The sequence below is a fragment of the Rattus norvegicus genome, chromosome 14 (genome assembly GCF_036323735.1).
Source record: "Rattus norvegicus strain BN/NHsdMcwi chromosome 14, GRCr8, whole genome shotgun sequence".
NCBI lineage: Eukaryota > Metazoa > Chordata > Mammalia > Rodentia > Muridae > Rattus > Rattus norvegicus.
This window is the reverse complement of record NC_086032.1, coordinates 86,892,965-86,909,180: the sequence shown is the minus strand read 5'-3', so window position 1 is coordinate 86,909,180 and position 16,216 is coordinate 86,892,965. Positions and strand designations below refer to the sequence as shown.

The following is a 16,216-nucleotide window of genomic DNA, read 5'->3' as shown; positions in this document are numbered from 1 at the left end:
TGAGTCTTCCTGTCTAACATGAACTACTTCTCCCTTTATGGTGATTTTTATTTCAGAAGTTTCTGTGGTGTTTTCAGATCTTATTAACACTACTTACTATTATCGTTTCCATTTTAATGACTTGTCTTCTTTGGCATGTTGAAGACAGTGTTTTGATCTGTTTACTTTACTGAAGACAAGCGAATAGACAACATCTGACAATACTTCTGTCTTTAGACCCCAGGAAAATATCGGGAGACTCTGAAGCTGCACATAGTCTTTCAGATCATTATGTAAATATGTGCAGAAGAAAAGCAAACCTATCAGAATGGTAGTCAATGAGAGAATTTGTTCTTTCTTACAGAACTCTACTTATTTTCTGCATGTGCATGAGTTGTGATGTGTGTGTGTGTGTGTGTGTGTGTGTTCTTGTGACTGCTCAAATATGCTGTTGATTTTTATATTGAAATTTTGAGCTCCTGAATTTAATTTGTCTTCATACTGGTCATGAGTTAATATGGAGTTCTGAATTTCATTATAATTTTGTTAATATTGTCCTATAGCAGCTGCTGCTTCTTCTTCTTCTTCTTCTTCTTCTTCTTCTTCTTCTTCTTCTTCTTCTTCTTCTTCTTCTTCTTCTTCCTCTTCTTCTTCTTCTTTCTTCTTCTTCTTCTTTCTTCTTCTTCTTCCTCCTCTTCTTCTTCTTCTTCTTCTTCTTCTTCTTCTTCTTCTTCTTCTTCTTCTTCTTCTTCTTCTTCTTCTTCTTCTTCTTCTTCTTCTTCTTCCTGCTGCTGCTGCTGCTGCTGCTGCTGCTGCTGCTACTGAAGCACATATTTGGAAGAATTGATTTGTAGCTGTTAAATTCACACAGTTTTCATAAGAGATAGTTCCTATCTACTTCTTTCTGTATCCAGTTCAGTGTGTGTGTGTGTGTGTGTGTGTGTGTGTGTGTGTGTGTGTACTTTTCAATTTGGAATTGGAACTTTTTAGCTCAATTTCCTCTTTTTTTCAATTGATAAAGTGTAATTTGCTCATCTAGACACAAAATTCTGTACATACCCATCCCTTAAAAATATTCACAATAACCTGTATTTATGCACAGAGAGGAATCATAACATTTTCTGCCACGTTCTCCAACTCCTTGTCAACACTTCTGTCCCTTGCTCCCTTCTTTCTTATCCAATAACAGGCCTTGTTTTATCTTGTCTGCCTTCACCTGCATAATGACATCAACCTACACTTCACCCTTTCTGTCTAATTAAAAAAACCCTCTTCTTTCAAATTTAAGCTGAGCACAGCTATTATTATTTTGTAACTTATGAAGCATCAAATACACCTAATACCCAGTCCAACATTTTATCAGTTAAACAAAACATTTACTTATCTATTCTAGCTTAAGAATGACTTAAAATCTTTTATGTCCTGGCTAGCTTGTATATTATCTGATAACCATCCAATTAAATATGTATTCTCAAAGTTAAACAGCTTAGGTAGGCTATGAGACTATAACTAGTTTCAACCCTGTCAGAAATCTGAGAATGACCAATATATCTGTAAATATAGGAAGCCTAACACAACTTCCTGCTGTGAGACAGGTTAAAGAGATAATTGTCTATGTGTACAGTCCCCTATTAGTAACATGTGAGAGCAAGTCTTTAGCCTTCTGGTTTAGGATCATCTGACAGACTTTTGAAATGCAGAATTTCGAAGGGCTGATCATTCTGGTTTGGCAGAAATTGTCACTTGACTAGTCTGCAATGTGTCCTTTTCTGGACAGTATTTAGTCATAGACTAAATAGGCAATTTCTGCCTAGTGGCTACCTAGCCACAATGGAGGTGGAGATGTTCACTTTCTTCTTTGAATCCACCCAAGTGGAGCTGTTAGGAGCAGACATGTCTCAACAAGTCATAAATAACAATAACTGTCCCATTCTGTGGATTTTTGACATTTTTGAAAACCATCTAGCTATATAAAGTAATCTGGACTGTTGTCTGTTAATTATTCTCAGGTATTTCTCATGAGAATGCTTTGAAAATACCCTAACAGTAAACTATGAGCCATGGATTTGTTACTTGGCCCTTAATTCCTGTGTTTAATCATCTCAGATTAGTTTGCACTGGCATTAATAGAAAGACTGGGCCCAAGCCTTGTACTTTTAAAGTCTTTGTAACAATAGAGGAAATTTATGTCAATGTAAATCTTAACTTGTATCAAATAAATTTTATACCAATGTAAAAATTATAACTTTAGCTTACTAACAAAGATATGGGTTTTTACCAAATGAGATTATGTCTGTACAATCAATTCTAGCTAATTCCTCCCTGTTAAATTACGACCATTTCTAAATTCTCTAGCAAGACAACCTTATAATAACTACTTTTAGCCTCCCAAAGTTTAGGGAGTCCGGGCAATGACTCTTCAATGACTTCTTCAAGCTGTATGTGGGTGTTGGGATATCCTCAGGAAGGTAGGGAAGTGCTTGTTGTAGCCTGATGTCTGTCTTGACTGGACCTGGCTGAAAGTCCCAGCTGAGATCAGGAATCCAAGCAGGCCAGGTCAGCATTCTGATGATGAGCTTCACCAAGCTGCACATTCTGTAATACATAAATCTTAAAACGAAAGTTTAGTATCAAGATATCTTTTTATTTGAATCCCTTGAATTTAGTTTCTCAGGAGGTCTACCTTTATCAAATCTAATCAATATAACTCTGGAAGGTGTCCAAAGCCTAATCACCATTTTTAAAAACACAAAGACAAAAACTTTCTCTCCAAATACCATGTTCGGTAGTCTGTAACCAGAAAAGCTTGTATCTTGCTTTCTCTTCCAGAGAAATAATATAACCACAAAACCATACCCATTATGAAAATTAAAACAATTTTAAAAAAAGAAGCAAGTTAAACACTACTGTATGAGCCTGTTTAGGCTTCTTTAATCTATCATGCCAGGAAATTAACCCCAAATTCCCATGGAGCCCACGTTAAGAGAATATGAGCCTCCTGCTGTGGTAATTTTAAAAATAATCACAAACCCTAACTAGCCAGCATCGATGAGCCATATGGCATTAGTGGGATAATTCATAAAACAAATTAGTCACCTTTTTATTAATACTAATACCAACAAGAAGTAAGAATGTCAAACTAAGATTTTAGCCTAAAATACATCTGTTAAGCTCTCTACATAGAGTGTCAGACTTTTATTCATTAATAACTTCTATAATATATGTCTGTATTCACTATGTCTGGTGTACAGACTTCTATTTTATAATAACTTTTATAACTGGCAAATATCATCACTCTCTATTCAGAATCAGTGACTAATCTTCCCTATCTAAGTTCTGAACCATGGGTGAAAATCCCCATGTGATTTAAATAAACTCTGTACTCTCGCCTTCTCACTGTAAAAACAAATTTCATCACGTTTCCATTGATACCTGTCATTAAGAAGCAGGCAACTTGTCAAACCAGGATTTTAATCCAAACTTCCCATGGAGCCCATGTTAGAGAGAATCCAAGTATCCTGTAGACCAAACTATTGCCATCTATCTGTTAAGTTCTCTTCAATTTCCTCTTTTTATCCAGTTCTGGACTTTAGAACTTAGAATGCAGCTGCTTACAGTTAAAATTGGTATTCTTACCTCAATTAACTTGATCAAAATAACTCCTCCCATATGTGCACCAAAAACTATCCCAATCCAGACAATTTCTCACGAGTATGCCTGGAGGCTTATTTCTTAGGTGATTTCAATCCTGTCAAGTTAATCAAATTAACCACCACAGAAGCTAAGAACAGAAATCAAACTAAAACCTCTACCTTGAACCAATTCTAGCACTAATAAGATGTTCCCACTCTGGTAACACGGTGTTTTCTACCAATCAAATAGTGAGTATATAAAACAAGCCATGATAACAAAAATATCAGGTAGTATTTATACCTACTAGATAGGTCAAGACACCCCAGTATCAATGATGGCATGGAGGTACAGAAGAAGCCATTTATGTCCCCCAGAAGCTTGCCACCATGTCTGAGCACTTGATAATGCCACATAAGGAAGATAATAACAGAAGACACCATTTAAAAATTATTAAATTCCTCATCTTGCTTTCTCAAAATGGCATAATATCACCACAAGAGAATTCCTTCTGTGATTATCTCTGAATCATAGGTGTATGTCATTTACAATTTTTTAAGGTGACAGCAGTAATAATTTTAAGGCAATGATTTTAATAAATTCACATATTTACTTAAAAATGGCTAAAGCATCATATAAATGATAATTTAAGAGAAGCACATAGCAAGTCACTCTACTACCAATTGGAATATATATATGTATATTAAAGCTCTTGCTTTGGAAATGTATCTCACAATTCAAAAGTTCTGAATTACTTCATAAAAAGTGTCAGGAGAGAGGAAGAGAGGTGTTTATATAAAGTTAATGATGAAATTCTGAGTGATTTTAACAACATAACAAAGTTAATTCCTGCAGCTGAGGATGGAGCCTAGACTTCCTGTGATAGTTCTAAGTTTGCTTCTTCATTCTGGATTTAGCAGGATCTGTGTTTGTTATTTCAAATTACGGCTAAATAGGCCAATTCCCACAAGTCCCTCCTTTTGTGCGCCTTACATCAGACACTCTCAAGATATAGGAAAGAGGTCATTAATCTACAGGGACAAATAAATGGTGCAGAACAACCCCAACACTATCCTAGGGTTATTTGACTTGCTGTATAGCCTATGAGTGTGGATGCCAAAGTCATGCATTATATGCCAATGTTAAAGGACTTTTCAGAGAGTCTCAAGAAGGTCTTCAGATCCACTCGGGTTGCGGGACTAGCCTGAGATTTTCCTGTCAACCACCAGGGGCACTCTCTTGCCATTCGCCTTTCAGGTAGCCTTTTGAGTTCTCTTGAGTCAGCACTGATAATACAACTCTACAACTCTGTCCATGGTTAGGAGATGAGAGATTGTTGTCTTTTTGATGTGATTATGCTTAGAAGAGTCAGAGAAGGACCCACAGATATGTGGCACTCACATAAAATCTAAAAGATAAAGCAAGGAGTAGGGGTGGTTCCCAAAAGAGAATTAGACATATGACCCCATATGTTAGAGACAGTAGCCAAGACTCACAGGACCATCAAAGCACAGGACCTGGGACTGGAGAGATGGTTCAGGCTATTACCAGCACTTGTTGCGGGAGAGGGCTTTTTTTCAGTTCCCAGCACCCATGTTAGACAGCTGATAGCTGCCATTGACTCTAATTCCAGGGCTTCTGATGCCCTCTTCTGGCCTTTGTGAGTAATTACATGTACGTGATACACAGGGAAGCCCAGGGCAAACACACACACACACACACACACACACACACACACACACACACGCACGCACGCACGCACGCACGCACGCGCACGCACGCACACACGCACGCACTTAAACAACAACACCTGAGTGTAGCCCAAAAGTGTCGTGAAAGACAGATTTGGAAAAAGGCACTGCTCAGTTTAGTCAACAGGAAATCAAAGTCCTTAGTCACGGAAATCTTCCCTAAGGCACTGATCAGTTATTTAAACACTGGGTACCCACTCTTAATAGATAACCCAACACTCATGCATATATAGACAACACTAAGTGGACATGATGGGTTAAAAAGCACATTAAGTTAGGAGGGGAAACCAGTGGGAGAATAGAAGAGATTTTAAAGGACGATAGGGAAATTTGATCAAAACACATTTTACGCATGTATAAACTTCTCAAACAAACAAACCAACCAACATGACCAGAAATGTATTCTGGAACTCTTCACAGTAGAGGACGACTAATTTTTTTACAGAATGAGCAAACTGAAACAGACATCCAATACAATTTGAACTTCACTTAAATTAGGCGTACTTAGCAAAAGGACATCTAATTAAGTATGCTATGCCACAGGTAGACTAACATGACTTATTACATGTCTGAAACCTGAATGCAACTGGACACCCTGGCAATCTTGTGACCTTGGTATTCTAGGTCATGGAATTGAGCCCAGCAAGCATCAGTGATAGAAGCATAAAGCTCACCACTGATCGTTTGGTCTTCAAACTATTTCCTAATGAGATTCAGATTAAGAGAAAAAACAGAGGTGGAAATACACCCTGTATGTCTTGTAGAAAGAATGTATCGTGTCTGTATGGGTGTGGCACCTGTCAATACCAAATCTTATGGCCTATAGCTTTGGCAGGAAGTAGAAGGTGGGACATTTGGTAGGCAGAAAGGGTTCTGGGATACTGCCAGGCAGAAGATTAGACAGGGAATATATGATGAGACAGATGCATGGTTCCTGAGCACAGGCAACCAGCCATGGTGGCAAAATTTAGATCGGAATAAATGGGTTATTTTAAGTTATGATCAAGTCAGAGATAAGCCTAGCTACATGACCAAAGTATTTGTAAATATATTTTGAGTTTGAGTGTTATTTCTGGGAATATGGGGCTGGGAGGAAAAATCACCTAAGTTTTACAACAGCTTCTGTGAAAGAACTGAGTGGAGAGGAAACTTTCCAAAATGACCTAGGAGAGAGCAGAAGCTGTCTGGATTCATCAGTTCCTGCTCTTGGCCACCACTTAACCTACTCCTCAAAAGTCACCTATGACCCTAGTTGCTTGTCTTTACATTGCTCACTGAGTACTCATTCAGAAAAGCAATAGATGCAATGAACTGGTCACTACAGGTTAAAAATTAAAACTGTTCCTGTGACTTTAGGCAACTTGTTTAACGGATCCAATCATCAGTCCCCTATACTTGGTATTGATTGGCTCATTGTTCCTGATTTGTTTGTAAAGTTGTGAAGTTCCTGCCCCTTAGTCTTTCCTCTGCATCATTCTAGTGCCTCAACTACAAAGTTTAGAAAGCTGAACTAATTGTTGTACTAAATTTTGTAGTTGAGTCTGACCTCGGTGTGTTTACCTTCAAGGTGAGCCAAAGTTGACTTAAATGGATGGGTTTACTCTTTCATGCATGGAGTGGACCAACAAGATTTGAGGGTTATTAAAACTTCTAGAGGGGAGGAAGTCCAATAGCGGCTGACATCCATCTGTTCCTGGAGAGAAGAGCCTGTCTAAAGTTGTAGCCACCAATGACACTGATAGAAGGCAGAAAGTCTTATGAACAGTAAACTTTTGGGAGTTGTAGATCTGGATTTAGTTCAAATGATGATTTACTTCTAAGCAATTGGTTCTCAGAGCTGATAACTCTCTAGATTTTGTCCCATTCACTGAATTAATAGCCTTTCAGACATAAGGCTGATCGATCATATTTGGTTTGCATTTCTTTTGTTCTCAAAAATAAAGAAGATACTGCATTAAAGAACTTTTTTGAATAAATCATTTTCTCAGCTTTATTGGGATCTAACTAACATAGAAGAAACTGGATATGCTTTGTATATATAATTTAATTTTTTTTTGGATATACACATACAGCTGTGAATTTGTCATCCAAAATAAAGGTGTGAAGGGTGTTTGTACTGCCTGTAAAGCTGCCTGCAAGAACATGGCCTGAAATTTAGAATTTTGATGCCCACATGGTTTTAACCATGGACTCCGTGTTGTACAGCAGATCTCTAGATGATGCATTCTTCTGTATAATTGCCGTTCTGTTCTCTTTGGACAAGCTCTCATTTCCATGTCTCCACAGTCTGTGGCTAATTGATTTTACTTAGTATAACCTCTTCCATATTCACCCACACAATTGCAGATGGTAAGATGGACTGAGTGAGTCCAAACCATGCACTACATTATTTTTATCTGTTCATCAGCCAAAGAGCATTTGATCTGTTCTACATCTTGGCTGTTTTGAATCATGTCATAAAATACATGTGAGGGCAGGCACCCTGCCTGGGTACAGTGTTGGTTATCTTGGCTAAATGTCTGACATAAAACTTTTGGATCACATGATACTTCTTTTTAATCTTCGAGGAACTCTGTGCTATTTTCAGTAATAGATTTGTCACTTTTCACTTCTACCAATAGTCACAAGGACAACAGTGTCTCCACATCCAACATCCAGCTATTGTTTTTATAGACATTTTAACATATAGAGTGATACATAGCTATAGCTGTAATTTGCTTTTTCTTTTTGTAAGTGATGTTGGGTACCTTTTATTCCATGTTTAAAAATCTATGTTGTATGAAGAGAATCTCATTATCAGTATCCTGGTTGATTTTTCTCTTGTTCTCTTTTGAGTGTTGTATGGTTTTAAGCCTTATGTTTCGAGTATTTAATCCATTTTTGAGTTGGGCTTTGTTCATGGTTAGAGAAAATTGTCCAATTCGTTTCTACTTTGAATAAAGCGCCTTGAGTGTGCTCCATATGACAGGTCTGAAGCTGATAAACAGTGACATGAGCTAATGTGTCACCTGAAGAGGGCAGAGAATGGGCCATGATCCAACCCTACTACAATATCAGCAAAAATCAGGGACAGGAATCAGGCTGCCTGATGCCTCAGAAAGCTATACATGGAAGTACTTGGTTCTGTATTTTTAAAACATGTCAATGAGGGCTAGCAGGGTAAGTAGAATACTGCTTCCCTGGGAGCATAGCTCTTTCACAGCCTCTACCCTCAAGGATCTTACTGTGACAGAGCTACTTCTGCACAATCCCCAGAACAAGGCTCCTGCTGGTACTTTCCACTTGTATCAATCATGTGGATGGAACCTGTCTTGTTCCTGCACATGTGACTAGCCATGCCCAGGAAATTGACTTCCTTCTGCTCATAAGCACTACCTCACCTATGCCTGGAGTATTTCGAACTTTCTTTAACTTAAACATGGTTTCCTTTCTTAACATGCCATGGGACATTATAATAAGCAATTTATCTCTAGCCTATGCATCTATGAATGACTTTCATAATATAAAAATGATTATCTTTGATTTCCTAAAGCAAAATTGGCAGTTTTGGTGATGTTTGTTTGTTTGTTTGTTTGTTTCTTATGCCAGTTTGGAATGGCTATGGTGATATGGTCCCAGCCCCTGGAGCAAAGCAAGTGAGATGTGGGTCTCCATGAGTGCTGGCAGTTGCTGTGAGCATAAGGATTGTTTGTTAATAATGTACATATTCTTTCTTCATTCTCCTCCTTCAAGGAATGCTCTCTCTGCCAAGGTTAATGACTCCATATGATCAGAAACAACATGGTCCCAGGAAACCACAATGTGTTTAATGTTCCCCAGCCAAATGGTAAATGCTGTGACCTCCAAGACATTTCTTAAGGCTGTGGCAAAGAACTCTGAAAACATGAGTTCAAGAATATATAAACAGAATTTTTCAAGTATGCAAAATATAAGGATGCAATATGAATATATGAGGGACTTCAGAGACCAGAAAGAATAGATGAAGCTGCAATAATGAGTCATTAAAAGGAAAGATAAAGTGAAAAAACAAGTCTCATGGTTCAAGTAATAAAGAAGTAGCAAGAAGAGAGGGAATGGGGATCTCAGGGTGGGATGCCACCCAGCTAAGCTTATTGTTTGTGTTAACAAAGACAGGTAGATCTCTGAGTTTAAGGCCAGCCTGAGACAAATCAAGTTTAGGTCCAGTCATGATGGTACTTACCTTTGAATTCCTAAGGAAATAGCCTATGCAAATAAAAACCTGGGCTTTGGTCTGCAAGAGATGAGCTATCCAGAGAGTTTCTGGAATTCATCTAGCAGGTTTTCTGACTTGGGTTGGAAAACCAAAGAACTAACCAGAGAGCTTTTAAATTTTTTCTAGCAGGTTTTCTGACTTTGTTCAGAAAATCCAAGAGTTACCTAGGAAGCTATTAAAGCTCTTTTAAAAATTTTCTAGCAGGTGTTCAGACTTAGGTTGGAAAACCCAAGAACTATGTAAAGAGCGATCTAGAAAGCCATCTTGAGCAGAGGACAGAAATGTCAGTTTGTATCCACCATTGACTTTGAGTCATTTATTTTGCTGCTTCCATTTGCCCATTTCTCAGGACCCTCTCCCAAGCCAAGGCTGGTCCTCAGCATTATAAGTAGGTGAAAAAATTCAATCACAACAGAATCACTTGATTGTTCTTTGCCTTGGCACTTCATGATTACAAATGTTAGTACCCCAATCCTTCCAACATATCCTGCTAAAAATGTTTAAAAAGAGGTAGCAAATAGGATTGTTCCATTATAGTATAATGTTTAAATTATAGCCACAAAGCAACTTTCCACAACTGCCTGGTCTTTTCTTTCTAACACTGAGATAGGGGACAAAGAGAATGTGTTGTACATGGCCAAGTCTGGGCCACACGTGAAGATATGTGATTTTTCAGTCATGGGCATATTATGAAAGTCAATGAGCATATAGAATATTTATACTCTGGCCAACTTATGGACAATATAATGTTTGGAGATAGTTTGTGTTTACAAACATTCATATCTACTGGGTTTTCTAATCACTGAGTATATGATTATGGAGGGGAGGCTGTACCTACATTGTATGACAAGATAACATGTAGTATTTAGACTGGATGGAATCAAAGTAGTACCCAAGGTGTCAATGGGGATTTTACTGGCACAGAAGTAGAATCTCTGGAATCAGAGGAGGAAGACAAAAAACTTAGGCCTAAATGGGCTAGAGTGAATCAAGGATAGGAACAACACTAAATTTACTCTAGATTGAGGTTCAGATTACAAAAACCCATCATTCATAGCAAGAGATAATATATTCCAAGACCTCCAGTGCTGACTGGAAGGTAGCAAAATGAAAGTGTTCCAGCTTGAACAGTTGCATCTATGATATGAGTGTGAGGCATGCCATACCTCTACCTTGCTAATTCTAGGATATTCCCATTTTCAAAGCCAATGTTTCTTTTTCTTTTCAAAACTTGTTTTAAGCTGGAGTATCCAGAAGTAGAAGAATGTCAGTATCAATTCTTGACATAATAGGGAGGGACTGCTCCCAGATGTCCATGCTGGGAAGCAACTATCCCCTCTTGGCCTTCTTTCCTGGTTTTGATATGTTTCAGTGAAATATATGGTACAAATAAATGATATGCTGACAGAGCTGTGACTCAGTAGGAGAAGGTCTGGGTAGCATCCACAGAGACCTGGATTCTGACTCCAGCACTGCAGTAATAGCCATTACCAGAGTGAAATAGAGGGTGCAGCCTATATGCATGCTCAAAAGACTAGCAATGTCCCTTGGGGCTGATGGTATCTGTCAAGCATTTAGAGTGCCCCTCCCACACAAATGCCACTCTTGTAGATTTTGTATTAATTTTTTTTTGCTTTGAAACTACCTACCTTATTTGTAAGTTTCTGAATGAGACATTATCATACCATACCCTAAGAACACCCCTTGAAATTCCTGCGGTATAGCTTTACTTGTTCAACATGAAAGACTCTAGGCTGAACTACACCAATATAATCAATGTGACTTACTGTCATCGTCCATTTCATCAGCATCATTTGTGTTTTATAATGTGTATCCAGTCTCCTGTGCACCCACTATGGTCTTGTGTTCTCTGTTAGTGGACAGCAGTGGACTTTCTATTTCAGTAATATAAGCTGTGGGAGGTACTTCCGGCTCCATATACCTGGTATATAGGAGAGGGTTTCTCTGAGAGTCATTTTTGGGAACAGGCTCACCATGTCATAGAATTTGCACCTCCTTGCCACAGGCCTCAGTAGAAGTGGCACAGATTATATTGTGCAGAACTGTGGACGGGCTGACTTCAGCATGTGACAGTTCACACCAACCCCTGATGAGGAAGCTCTCTATGAAGTCCCACAGCCAGTGCTTCTATGGGGCCCCAGTCATGTGTTCCAGCATGAGTTCAATGACCCTTTTCATGTTCTTGCCCTCAGTTTCCTTGACATGCTTCCACACTAGCTACTTCCAGATGCCAACTTCAGTCAGTTCATCTGCTGGGATTCTTTGGGTTTGGCACTTCCTCACACTCTGCTCTAGTAGGTTCTAAATTCTACAGAAGAAAGATGAAGACTCTCTTATGTAGCTCTGACCCAGGCCCTACCACTCTCCCATAACCAAGTTACATATAGTATGGTGACACTAGTTAAAAATAATTATTGTGGACTTGATATTTCAAAATAGCTAGCAGAGAGAATTCCTAATGTTATCATAAAAACTAAGATGTATATGGAATGACAGACAGCTAATTATCCTGATGTAATCACTTCACAGTGAATACATGTCTCTACACAGCATGCTGGGATGTGAATTCGCCTTTATGTGTCAATCGAGGCACCAAGAAAGATTGATTGATCTGCTGTATACACACTTGCTTAACCCTGAAGATCCTTAAACATGGCCCCTTTCAGTGATTCCATTCAGAACTATTAATTCTCAGAAGCAGTTATTGGATAAAACATAGCCCCCACCCTTACCCCTGGCATTTATTATGCACAGGTATGTTTTTCTTGGAATGGCTAACCGCATTTTCAAACATCATTCCCACAGCCTTGCTCTGGTATAATTACTAAGATGGCATGCAGCAACAAATACTTTTTAATGCTTAGCCATCACAACCTCCATGTTTGTGCTGAGAAAGGGAGAAGAGAATTACTGCTTTTAGGTGAGAGTGAAGAACAGAAAATCTCTCCACAACGGTGGGGCTTAAGGTATATTTTGAACCACTAAGTAAATCAAAGGCAAAGGAAACCACAGAAGGCTTAGAAAAAGAGATGCCATTCACTTCTTCCTTCCCATATGGTCTGGGATTTTCTCAGATGAAAACTGACCACTTATGAAATAGCTTTACTTTGAAGTTCAATATGGATGAGTGTGGTGGTTTGAATATGCTTGGCCCATGGGAAGTGGCACTATTAAGAGATGTGGCCTTGTCAGAGGAAGTGTGTCACTGAGGTGGTGGGCTTTGAGGTCCTATGCTCAGGCTGCACTCAGTGCAGAAGAGTCTCTTCCTGGCTGCATGTAGAACTCTAAGCTCCTTCTCCAGCACCAAGTCTGCCTGGATGATGCTACACTTCCCGCCATGATAAAAATGGACTGAACCTCTAAAACTGTAAGCCAGGCCCAGTGAAATGTTTTCCTTTTAATCATTGCCTCGGTCATGGTGTTTCTTCATAGCAATGAAACCCTAATTAAAACAAATGTGCTCCCTATCCACGATGCCAGGGATCTGGGGTAAGAGGAGCCTTGAAACTGTGATTTCAGTTTTTAATCTTCCAGTCTGGGCTTAGGTGATATTTACAACACAGTCTGCTCTTTCTAGACTGTATACCAGAAGATGTATAGCAGGTTACATACGACATATGGAATAAATCCCAGAAACCATAGGAAAGAATGTCTATAAGTCTTTTGCAGAGGTTCATTGAGGAAGAGGGATTGGTGATCAGTAGGTGAAACTGTGAGAATGAAATTTTCTAGAAAAGTCTGAACCCACAAAAGCGTCCCACAGCTCTAATATCAAGGCACTAGATGTTGACTTGGTGGATCAGGCGCTTTACAGGTTTAAGGAAATGCTGTCCTGCTTTGGTTCTACTGAGTCATAGTACTTCTCAGTGGTAACATTCAGAAAAGTAGCCAATAGGGTCAGTGTCCATCCTGGAAGCTGGATTAAATACTGGCTTAGCAGGCTCTGGACTCTGGGGCCTCAGGCTTAATTAAGGAGTGGAGGTCAGTAAGAATGAATTGGTCTATTGAGTGAATGCCTTGTGAGGACTCAGGCAGGGAACACTCACAGCTGGAGGAGTCAGGCGGGGAGCACTCCAAGATGGACATACTACAGAATAAGGTGGTCTATGGTCACTGCTTTGCAATAACTCTGAAAACATCTTCCCCCTCTTGAGCCCCATGCTCCAGAATCTTCTAGGACATGCATAAAATTATATTTTAAAATGAAGGAGTTTGAAGTTAACATCTGAAAGAATCGCCTGTCACTGGAGGATGCATTTAGAATCTCTGGGGAGTATTGGGGCAATCTCAGGGAGATTTTTAACTTAGTCAACTTTGGACTTTTATAATCCTCAAGGGAAAGAATCTAGGCCACCTTCTATTTAATCTTCCCATTAAATTTTTGGAGCCACTGCACCATCAAGCCTGTAAACAGGGCAGGAGTAAAAAGGTTTGGATGCAGAAGTAAGTAAATATTTGACTTTGTCAACTCGATCTGAGAAACTGGTTGGAGTTGCATGATCTAATGGGTGTTCTGGCAAAGATCTTACCATATCGTTGTTAGGTATGCCAAATAAGGGGATGATTTGTTTTGTTTTCTCATAATTACCACAATGATGAGCATGTTTTCCAGACTGGATATTATTTTAAAATGCTGTGAGAATCATGTGCAGTAGAGGATTGTAGTGTAGAGCAGAGGCAAACGTATTAACCAGGCTGGCTTCTGGGGTTGCTTCTCACCCCCTAACCTGCTCCCATGGTGAGAAACCTGCCTTTCCTCCTATGCCATCAGCAGGAATTTGAAGTGGAAAAGTGTCCTTTGGAAAGTCATTTGTGTCGGATGGTATTTGGCTGGGGCGAACGTGTGAAGGTTTCATGGAAGCAGACACAGGTGAAAGGATGGTTTGCTAAAGCAGCTTGAGAAAGGACATGTGAGGAAAGATTCCTCACTAACAGCAGCATGTATTGGTCTGCCTTACACTACATAGTTGAGCTGCATTCATTAGGACTCCATAGATAGAAACGCGCCATAAAGCTTCAGACGGGGTGCTGTAGTTTCTTGCTACTTCTGCAGACTTGGACTGAAGCAAAACATGTGGTGAAACAAGACCCATGGAGGACGTGTGATGTTTGGAGGGAGTATAAAAAGGACGTAATGGACAGTGATGGAGGCTGAGCTTGGCTTGCTTACATAGCTACATGCATGTTGGTCTCACATCTTCACAGATCGTCATTTCACTGAGAGAGGCACAGCTGAAAAGTTTTCTTGGCCTTCCTATTGGCTCTGGTCCTTACTGCCGAGCTCATGCTGATCCGGGTGATGCCTGGCTGACTCCGCTAGATAGTACCGTGCTGATTCATGCTTGTTTTTCTGACTCTGCCTAACTGGACTGCTGGTGTATCCATAAAGTGTTTGCAAGTGGATCGAGCTGCCACTGCTGACCTGTGAACTGAAATGCTGATTTCTAGACAATACAGATGGGAGTTGCTCCAAAGAACCCTTCTAAACAGGTCCACTTCCCCTGTATTCTTTCTTTTCTACTACTTCTTACGGGTGGTGGGCTAGAAAGGAGGTTAAAGCATTTAAGAGCCATCATTATAAATAGGCTTCTGAAAAATTAAAGTTATAGAAATTGCACCCTGTCAGTTGAGGATGTTATTTTATGCCAGGTCACTTCTGAGTATCCCCTCGAGGTGACAATTTTGGTTAGGTAAGTTTTACTTTAACAACATTGAAATAACTATTCTGGTTTTATAACTAAAAAAAAATGCCAGGCTTTATTGGAATTCAGTTTGATTGCTTTTGAGGGAAGGGGAGCAGACCAACGGAGAGGTCTATTAGTGCTAAAGGAGGTAAATTGTCATTGGGAGACATAAAGCTATGGAGGCAGAAGCTTTAAATAGCAACCATGGCATTGACCTTTGCTTAGGGAGAGGCTGTAGTCATATGTATGTGTTTTTATGTACAACGGTTACTCTTATGGTGATGAGAAAGTAACTTATCTACATGTTTTGTCTAAAGTGTACAGACCTGTAGAAAATGTATATAACTATTAGGATTCTTATATTTCACATACATCCTAACAGGCAAGACCAGAAATACCATGTTCTGAAAATGTGTGAATATTCCAGCTAAAATGATAAGCAACCATCACTGTCCATGGATGGCCAAGCAAGCAGGAAGTGGCCCTCCACTTGCTAAGTAATCCAGCAGGCCTCAGGCATTCAAATGTCTTTAGCTCCTTAGCATCAGAATTCATTCTCTATTTTATCACCTTAAAACTGGATTTGTATACCATTCCAAATCTCTCAGATCTCCCATAGTCTCTCCTACATTGAGAGGATTAAAGGCCATAGCCCTGTAATACTCCCAAGCTTCCTACTACATTAATTTCTTTTGTGTCATGTGAGCACAGAGATAACTGGACCTGGGCATCACCGTCACCTATTTCATGAAATGTATGCACTTCCTCCATTTTTCTTCCATCCCGATACTCACGAGGACCTATCTGGTAATAACCAACTATTATTAATTTCTCATATGACCCAGTAACATAATTTTCCCTTGATGTTTCAGATTATGCACCTTTCTCATAAAGAAGCACAGAATGAGATTTTAGTT

General features: G+C 39.3%; 2 non-coding genes across 2 annotated transcripts; both read left to right on the top strand.

The window, feature by feature from the left end:
- Nucleotides 1-9,688: 9,688 nt before the first annotated feature.
- On the top strand, nucleotides 9,689-9,751 carry LOC120096775 (U7 small nuclear RNA). The gene has a single exon (XR_005493614.1). It is a non-coding gene; the product is annotated as a U7 small nuclear RNA (small nuclear RNA).
- Nucleotides 9,752-9,764: 13 nt separating this feature from the next.
- LOC120096773 (U7 small nuclear RNA) lies at nucleotides 9,765-9,826 on the top strand. The gene has a single exon (XR_005493613.1). It is a non-coding gene; the product is annotated as a U7 small nuclear RNA (small nuclear RNA).
- The last annotated feature ends 6,390 nt before the right edge of the window (nucleotides 9,827-16,216 follow it).